The following is a 9,755-nucleotide window of genomic DNA, read 5'->3' as shown; positions in this document are numbered from 1 at the left end:
GTGCTTGTGGTATCTGTCTTTTTGATTGCTTTAGCTTCATCCCATTTGGTAGGATGCTTGTGTTTTCTTTGCTGTTGGATGGATGGGACCGATAAAATCATTCATTTTTCAAATGGTTTTTGTGCAATAACTGTTGTTAGGGAATTAAAGTTCTTATATTGTGGTTTAGTAGTCCGTTGGCATACACTACAGCTTTTGACATATTCATAGGCATCTACCCAAAGTGTGATTTGAAGTCTCTAAGGACAATTTCCTTGATGAAATTCTCGTGGTTTACAGTGGCGTTGAGGCACATCCAATTACTAAGTTTGGACCATGCCAAACATAATTCCTTGATTAGTGGATAAGGATTCACTGGGAGAGAGGGAATATGTTTAAGACCCTTTTTCAAAAAGTCTTGAAGAATAGAGCGTCTAAAAAGCTGTGGGTCTATTACTAAAACATGAGCCCTAAAGTCATCCAAGTTTTGTAAAAAAGGTTTAAATCTTTTAGAAGTAGCACAAATGCAAGATAAGGAATCTGTTGAAAATTTACAAAACGTATCCAAGGGTTTGTAGAAAGTTGCTATAATATTTTTGGGATATTTCCAACCAAAGCTGATATTAAACATGGAAAAGGTTGTCTTAATCTCGAATTTATCAAATAATTCCAAAAAAACTTTTTCTGGTATAATGAAATCAAAAAGTTTATTGACAAACAAAATATCAATAAACCTTTTTGTTTTTTTATTATGTTTATTAAGTACTGACAAAGCATTGGCTTTTTTGGTAATGAATCTTACTTGATCACCATCCGTATTGAAATCTAAAGTCTTTGAATCTCGCCAAAGTCTTCTGCACCTCAGAACACTCGAGTTTTCTTGGTAGAACTCTTCATGGAAGTTGGAGTAATAAACTATCTTTTTGGATCTTTGTTCTTTGACTACAAGAGAATAGCTTCAATAGTATTAGCCAATTGTGTGTTTTGGAGTCGTGGAAGCAGGGGCATGTTGGGGGAGTAAAGTGGAAAATTACGCGCTGTTTCTAGAATGAAGTCATGGAACCAAAAGTACACAACAAGAGTAGTTCTATTTTTTGAAGGGAACGAGGCCACCCAACCTCTCTCTCTAGAGTTTCCAAACAATGTCATAGTTGAGTTGTCCCAATTTCTAAATCCTTGAGTCTAATCCAATTAGACAATTGGGTCAATACATACCTGAAAGGGGATTTGTATTTTGTTTTGGATGCAGTTGCAGAGATGAATTCTATCAATGTTCCAAATGTTGAAGAGGAAACTTTTAACGAATAGATTGATCACATGTTCTCTATGAATGGGGGTATACCAAACTTTCGTGTCCATGGTAGTGTGTACCATGGGGTTGGGAATTTGTTGCCTGATGAGGCAATGCAAGAGATGCCACGTTTTGCACAATTGTATGTATAGGATGTAGATCATGAACTACAATACCATCTGAATGGGATGCTTGGTTTGGATGCAAAAATTTTGGAGTTGCTGCAAAGAATGATGCATAAGTGCAATCCATATGCTGGTGTGTCGATAGCTGTGGGGCAAGTGCTGAGAACAAATCCACATGCAAACTTGAGGATGGTTATCTATGAGAGCCGCTCAACCTCAAGGAAATACTTGGCTCCCATGGCCAGCGAGGTTGCCACTATCATGCCCAGATGGGGGGATGACTTCGATGTCAAGCACCGAGACATTCAAATTTCAAGTCATGATGGGGTCGTAACTAGAATATCTAATTTGCATCGATCATACATGCCACTCATGTATGTTCACTGAAAAATGCTACAGGGCGTAGAGTTGTGCTACCATCGTCTTTTACGGGAGGGCATCGATATACGTGTCAACTCTACCAGGATGCAATGGCAATTGTGAGGAAAAAGAGCAAACTATATCTATTTATCACATTCACCTGCAATCCAAAATGGCCAAAAATATCTGAAGGGTTGTTGCCAGAACAAATTGCACAAGATCGACCAGATTTGACGACCCACGTATTTTATGAAAAGCATAAGGATATGATGCAATCGATTACAAAAGATAATTTGTTTGGAAAGGTAGTTGGATACGTATGTGTAATTGAGTTTCAAAAGAGAGGTTTGCCGCACTCACATATACTGTTAATTTTAGAAGGTGCCTTCAAACCTATGGAGATTAGTCACTATGATTGAATGGTATGTACAAAGTTACTGGGATAAAACATTGTTCCAAGAGTTGCATGAGATTATTGGACAATGCAATGTCCATGGTCCATGTGGTGCAATGAATGTCTCTCCAGCTTGCATGGTTGAAGGTAAATGCATTCGTCGCTATCCATGTGCATTCTCTCAGTCTACTGTGGTTACAATAATGGGTACCCTGTTTACATGTGCCGGGATGATGGTAGAAAGATACAGGTAAAAGGGGGTGCAATAGATAATCACTGGTTTGTGCCATTTAATCCTTTCCTCTCCATGAAGTACAAGGCACACATCAATGTGGAAATTTTCTCCATTATTCCTACAGTTAAGTATTTATACAACTATGTATACAAGGGTCATGATAGGGCAATCATCAAGATGCAGCTAAATCATGTGGAAGGGCAAGGGTAGGTGCATGACCCAATCAATGTTGGCATTGATGAGATCAGTAGTTACTTGGATGCACATTACGTGTCAGCATCAGAAGCATGTTGGCAGATTTATGAGTATGCCATGCATGACGAAAAGCCAGACATGCAAAGGTTGCAGGTCCATCTTTCAATGTGCAATAACATCATATTTTGAGATGATGATGACTTGTAGAATGTAGTGGATTGGAAACAAAGTTGGAAGTCTACTCTCACAAAATGGCTCACTTAGAATCAATTGCAACATCATGCAAGTAGCTTGCTATACAGTGACTTGCCATGTGAGTTGGTCTGGAACAAAAGCAATAAGCGGTGGACTAGAAGAAAGAGGGACAATACCATTGGACGAATATAAAATATTTCTCCATCAGTTGGTGAGCTCTACTTCATGCGTATGTTGCTTAATGTGTGCAGGGGTTACAAGTCTTTTGATGATCTTCATACTTTTGATAGGCAAGTCTATCCTACTTTCAAGGTAGCATGCATTGCTAGGGGTTTGTTAGAAAGTGATGACAAATGGTTTGTGTGTATGCAAGAGGCCGTGTTCTATCAAAATAATGCCCAGTTGAGACACCTGTTCGTCACAATTTTGGTTTTTTGTGAGCCAATGTCTCCTGGTGCTTTGTGGAAAAGATTTTTTGATGAGCTTTTAGATGATTTTTTCCATGCATTGGAGTCAAGTATGGGGAGTTTAATTGGTCATCGTGCCTTGGCAACAAGAAAGAAGGTTGTGCTGCACTTGGAGCACATTCTTCAATAGCATGGGCAAAGGTTATCAGAGTTTGACGCAATGCATGTTTGTCGACAGATCATCTTTGTCAGAAGCTGCAAATGGCTTATTGCAGGAAGAAATAATGTTTGATGCTGCAAAAGAAGCACAAACTGGCCAGCGGATGGAAAGGACCTTGACTCCTTGTCAGCGTGCTGCTTCAATCAAATTTTGGAAAGGGTCTATGCAGATGGTGGTAAGGTGTTTTTTCTCGATGGTCCAGGAGGATCTAGAAAGACCTTCCTCTACAATTGCTTACTCTCTCGGTTGCATGGGGAGGGGCACATTGCTCTGGCATGCACATCTTCTAGGATTGCAACGTTGCTACTAGCCAATGGATGCACAACACACTCACGATTCAAGATACCATTAGAGCTGGATGGTACTAGAAGCTTCAATATTAAGGTGAATAATCACCTCGCAGATGTTTTGAAGATGGCTAAGCTGATAATATGGGATGAGGCACCCCATGACCCCATTAGGAAAAAAGGGAGCTCATTTTGGGGCCTTTTAGAAGAGAGAGAAAATAGGCTCTCAACCAATTAGGAGTAGGCCAACGTAACGTTGAAAATTCAACAAAAGAAGATGAAAATAAGAAAAAGAAATAGTACTATATGTTCGTAGAAGCATGTCACATTAATGAGGTGATCTGATTTGAATCTTTAAAAAATTTATTTTCTGTGCAGAATTTGGTGATTCTGACACCGCACAGACGCGTCCGGAACGGCCCAAAACCCCAAGAACGGCACTGGAAACGCTGGAATCGGACATCCGGAGGCCCGGAAACGGCCAAAAAAGGCCGAAAAGTGGGATTTGCAGCAAAATGCGATCTGGCACCTTTTGAAAAGGCCGAAAAGTGGGATTTGCAGCAAAATGCGATCTGGCACCTTTTGAAATTTCAAAAGGTGCCAGATCGCATTTTGCTGCAAATCCCACTTTTCGGCCTTTTTTGGCCGTTTCCGGGCCTCCGGATGTCCGATTCCAGCGTTTCCAGTGCCGTTCTTGGGGTTTTGGGCCGTTCCGGACGCGTCTGCGGTGTCAGAATCACCAAAGTCTGCACAGAAAAGTGTTGCTCTTATATGAACATTGAATGTAAAGCATGTGAAAGAATATATTTATTCCTTTTCACACTGACATTTCTCACGCAAGTATCCATATTTTCTTGCTTTTGTAGAGAGAGAAAAGAGAAAATAGTGAATTTCTTACAGGGCCCCAAAATGAGCTCCCTTTTTTCCTAATGATTGTTTTGCTTTTGAAGCTCTAGATAGAATGATGCAAGATATTATGTCAAATCAACAGCTTTTGGATGGAAAGGTGGTGTTGTTGGGGGGGGATTTTAGGCAAATCTTGCCAATGCTTCCAAAGACAAGACGAGAGGACATTGTCAATGATACACTATGCCACTCAAGGATTTGGGGTTGCATTACAGTATTGCTAATGCAAATATGCGGGTCCTCTGGAATGGTGATAACTCAATTGAGCAAGAGTTCGCACAATGGATTTTGGACATTGGAAATGGGATAAACAAATGTACAAAAGAAGATACTGTTGTAATTCCATCGCAAATGCCTTTAGAGAAAAAGTCCATGGAAGGCCTCATTGGATCAGTTTATAGAGGGCTTGCAACAATTCTAGACTTTGCACCATATTTTCGAGAGTGCGCTATTCTTGCACCTCGAAACCTTGAGTTTGATGCAATTAATGCTACTTCATTGAAGGCAATGCCCAGGAAGGAAATGGAGTATTTAAGTGCATACTCAGTGGGGATAACTTAGGAGGAGACTCTTTTTTGTATGCAGTCGAGTACCTGAACAGTCTGGATATTGATGGTGGATACCCTCCCATCGATTGGTTTTGAAAAGGAATGCTCGCCAGGGATTGCGCAATGGGACGTGGTTGATTTGCAAAGAGTTTCACAGATGTGGTTGATTTGCAAAGAGTTTCACACAAAAGTGTTGGAAGTTGAGATCATTACTGGTCCAAGGATAACGTTCCTTCTGACCAACCTAAAACTTCCATTCGACATGAGGAGAAGGGAATTTCCAGACCGATTAGCATTCGGCATGACAATCAACAAGGCATAGGGCGAAATATTGTCTATTTTGGGATTGTACTTGGCAATGCTGGTGTTCAATCATGGGCAGCTATACATGGCATTCTCGCGTGTCCAAGCATCAAATGACGTTGTCAAGGTGCTCATTCCAAAGAATGTGTCCGATGTCGGTGATGAGGATGCAAAAAAGACTTCTACCACAAATATTGTATTGAAGGAAATTTTGCAACTGGCACTAGCAACAGCCTAGGAGTATGCCATTGTTCTTTCAAGTCCTCCTAAGAATTTCTTGGGTGGAAAATCTTCATTTATGTAATCTTTGTATAGCTTATGTTTAGTTCATTCAATATTCATTCCAAGAATTGTTGTATGTCTTGGGGAATCCAAGCTATGTATACAAATATTGAGTGAGATGTAATATTTCATGACTTTGTCCTTAACAATGTCCGCCTTTTTGGAGTTTTGTGTATACTTTGTGAAAAATTATTTTCCATTTATGGGTTTGCAATATACTATAGACTACTTTCTTTGGAAATTGTGGTTTAGAAAGTCTATTTTTTCCTCCTGTATATATAGATTGACACATACATTTCTTTCTTGCAATGCGATAGGATGTCTAGGCAGTTTACATTTCTCACTGAAACAAGAGCGTAGGTCTCTGGAAACATTAACTTTAGAAATATGCAGATCCTGCGGAGTGGAGGTCTCTGGAGAGCGCGCAACTATTGTTGGATCTGCTTGAGCTAGAGAGCTACCTTGGGTAGAAAACATGTATACTATTTGTTGCTTTATTTTTGTTAAAACAAAAGGTTATTTGGGTTATATATGAGTGGGCAAACATGTTATTGTTTTCTTTTTTCTTTTTTCTTTTTGGGCAGAAAAAAGTAGTGTGTATTTATTAATTTATATCATGTCATACATCCAAAAAAGATAGAACCAGAAGTGTCTGTTGTGGCTAACATAGCCCTTACATCCTGAGGATCAACAAAAGTATAAACTCCTATAGCAAACATCTCAAGGATGAAATGAGAAGTTGAAAGTATCTACCTAAGCATCTGAGGTACCAGCAGCCGAGGTGACTAAAGAGTGTCCCTGGGCAAAAGTAGTGTTAGATGAATGACCATGAGCAGTAGAGAGGCCCTGATGATAAACCAAGGCTCATGCCTTATCCTACAAGCATCTCCTAATAGAATAGCTTTTCAATTAATAGGTTCACCACATTCCATCTGGATAAATTTTCATACTTTCCTGGCATGAGGATAGGCAACAAATAGGTGGAAGACATCTTCAACAAGGTTTATGCATCTCATACACTTGCCATCCCCTTTGCCAATGCTGAGTCCTCTTGAATTAGACCAAACAGATTTATGAAGTATTAGCCATGCAAGACAAGACATTTTCTCAGGCACACTCTTAGTCCAAATTCCGTGGAACCTGTAGTACCATTTGGTTCTATCATCATTCAACTTCCATCTCCTGTTTAGAGTTCTAAATAGATCCTCCACATCAGCAGTAGGAGTTGGGATGGGCAATAAGGAGGAACATCTTCCCAAGCAAGTAATTCAGATCCTCTGATGCATGTGCCCATTCCCTTCCATCTGTTTGCTTTGCTCTCTACCATATTGAAATCCCCCATTATTATGCAATTGCCATCTGGGTATTGCAGGGATTACCATAACTCCCTCCTCTCTGAAACTGAATTGGGAGCATAGACAAAAATGACAAAAATGTCAATTTCTTTCACACAACACTGGAGCATTAACCATCTGTTGTGAGCATCTATAATGACTTGAGAAATACAATCCTTATAGTGAGACAAAAACCTAGAGCTGTCCATCCTTTGCCATCCTCATGAGAAGTAAAAAACCAAGTCCTTCTACTATCTATTACTTGTAACCTATCTTCAAGAGTAGACCTACTTGCTTTGACTTCTTGCAATGCTAAAAAGAGAGGTGAGAGTGAGTTAGCTCTTAGCCAAAAAGCTAATTCTTCACTCCTACCTAGATCCATTAAACCTCTGACATTGAGAGTCAAAAAAGCTAATGATTTATCTAACATTCTTCTTCTGCCCCTTTTAGCCCTGGGGTTGGGGCTGTTCACTGGCACTGAGGCTACCTTGGATTGTCTTCTCTTATGTTGAACTACTATGAAGGTTTTGCCTTGAGTAGTGTCTTCCTAAGAAGGTTTAGTATCACGAGTGGCCTTTCCTAGATCATCCTCTGAGTCTTCTTCACTAGCTTCTGCCTCTTCCATGGCATCTTCCTTGTTAACATCGTCTTTAAATTCTTTTGACCAACCAACCTCTATGACCATGTTATCCTCTTGATTGAAAGCGACTTCCTTCTCCAAAATTTCTTCTTGCTCCTTGAGTGGATCAAAGAAATTTTTGTTGACTATTTCTGTCTATTTGTTGTCTTTTTCACTCCTCTTGTTAGAAACCTGTCCAATAGACTGGCCCTTAGAAGGAGGGTTCTGAGTTTTAGGGACCCACTTTTCAGTAGGAGAATGTTGCTTTGTAGCATTGGCTTCTGGCTCCTTAGCTTTGGGTCTCTTTAGAGGATAGTTCTTGACCACATGTGTGGACAGACCACACAAAAAGCATAAGGAGGGAAGTTGGTTACATAAGTACAGAGGTAAGTCTGGGAGCTCTACCCATATAGGAATCTTAGTTGATCTAGGAAAGTCACGAGAAAAATCTTTGGACCACCACTCAAGATATAAGGGCCGATTTGTGAAGCATGTCGAGGTTCTGAGATGCTCGATGGTTTCCAGTTTCTTTCTCGCCAGCTAAGGGTGGCCTCCTGTCTCCGGAATTCTGCTATCTGTTCAGGAGTGAATGGGGATTTGCCTTTATATGTCGTTGAAAATTGAGTACCCCTCGGCTTCTGAGGCTGAACCCCTTTCTTTTCAACCTTGGGATACTCTTTTTTGAAAAATCAGCCTTCTTTCTTTCAGCACGTCGTGCATGCAAGGATAGTACTGTGGATGGATCTTGTAACAGCACAAGACTAGCTACTGAAGCTGAATGCATAAGGTCTTGAATGTTCTTTGCCCCTAAAGCATTCACTACTGCCTGGATTCTTGGACTGAAACCTGCTCTATACTTTCTCATTTGGGTTCCTTTGAAGATCTTTTTGAAAGGTGCAACCTGCAAATAAGCATCCCAAAACTTTTGGTTGTACACATCCAGTGTATCTCCTGCATCCATATGCAAACTGTCCCAATCTTGAAGAACATGGTCTCTAAACTGTTTAGGCATAAACTGTTGGTAGAAGGCTTTCTTGAAGTCCTTCCACCTCTTTGGGGCTGACCCATCTGTGGTGTGTGCACTCCACCATGGACTAGCTGTCGCTATCAAGTGTAAACTAACCATTCTTAACTTGGAGGATTCTGAAAACTTTTTTGTACGAAATGTAGCATCAAACTGCCTAATGAACTGCAATGCTTTGTCTATATGACCATATTGTCCATTATAGGTCATAAACTTGACAGATTTACCTCCCTCTTTGAATTCCTTGGTCTCTCTAGAAGACTTTCTCTTCCTAGACTTCTTGTGTTTCCTTCTTTTCCTGGATGGTTTATCTGATAAAGAAGAAGATACAGAAGTTGAGCTCGAGACGGTGAAGGACTGGGAGATCGGTGATGATGCCTCGATCTCTTCCTGCTATGAGACCGTATGAGATCTCTCTCTCTCTGGCTGTACATGAGAGTGTGCCTTTGGCATTGGCACATCATAAGTTGCATTAGGCATATTTTCTACTTGAAACAAATGTTGAGCTCTTGGATCCCTTCTGAAATTTTCCATCTCATGCATACGTGTGCGTACCATCTGCTCAAACTCTTGCTGAGTTTGTTGCACACTTCTCTATCTTGGATGTGCATCCCTATCTTGTGAATCCCTCTGGATAGGTGATTGAGCCATTTTCCTTCAACTTGTCTGAGATCTGCAAGTTTCTCACACACACTATGTATGCAACTGATGCACACTGCCTTTGCTTTTCAAAGAGAAAATTTACCTTAACAAGAGGTGTCTTGCATTCACAATCTATGCTAGTAATGGGCTGTCAACTCAAGGCATATACCCACAAAGTTGCCAAGGCATCAACAACTATATTGCCCCTTTTCTGGCTGTTGTAAAAAGCACTCAAAATGCATTTGATTCCCTTTTCCTGAGCACAAAGGCATGCATCCCTTTACTAGTGCAAATCTATGATTTCTGCTTTTTCTGACAGTAAATGCTTTCTCAGATAGGTGAAAACTACTAGCAAAAATAGTCTCTGCAACTGGTTTATTAAAAAAAAAAAGTAACCAGATGAAGTAAC

This window comes from Dipteris shenzhenensis, chromosome 32, assembly GCF_047967505.1.
Source record: "Dipteris shenzhenensis isolate YYH24624 ecotype China chromosome 32, Dip_SZ_1.0, whole genome shotgun sequence".
Classification (NCBI taxonomy): Eukaryota; Viridiplantae; Streptophyta; class Polypodiopsida; order Gleicheniales; family Dipteridaceae; genus Dipteris; species Dipteris shenzhenensis.
Note: the sequence above shows the minus strand (reverse complement) of the source record.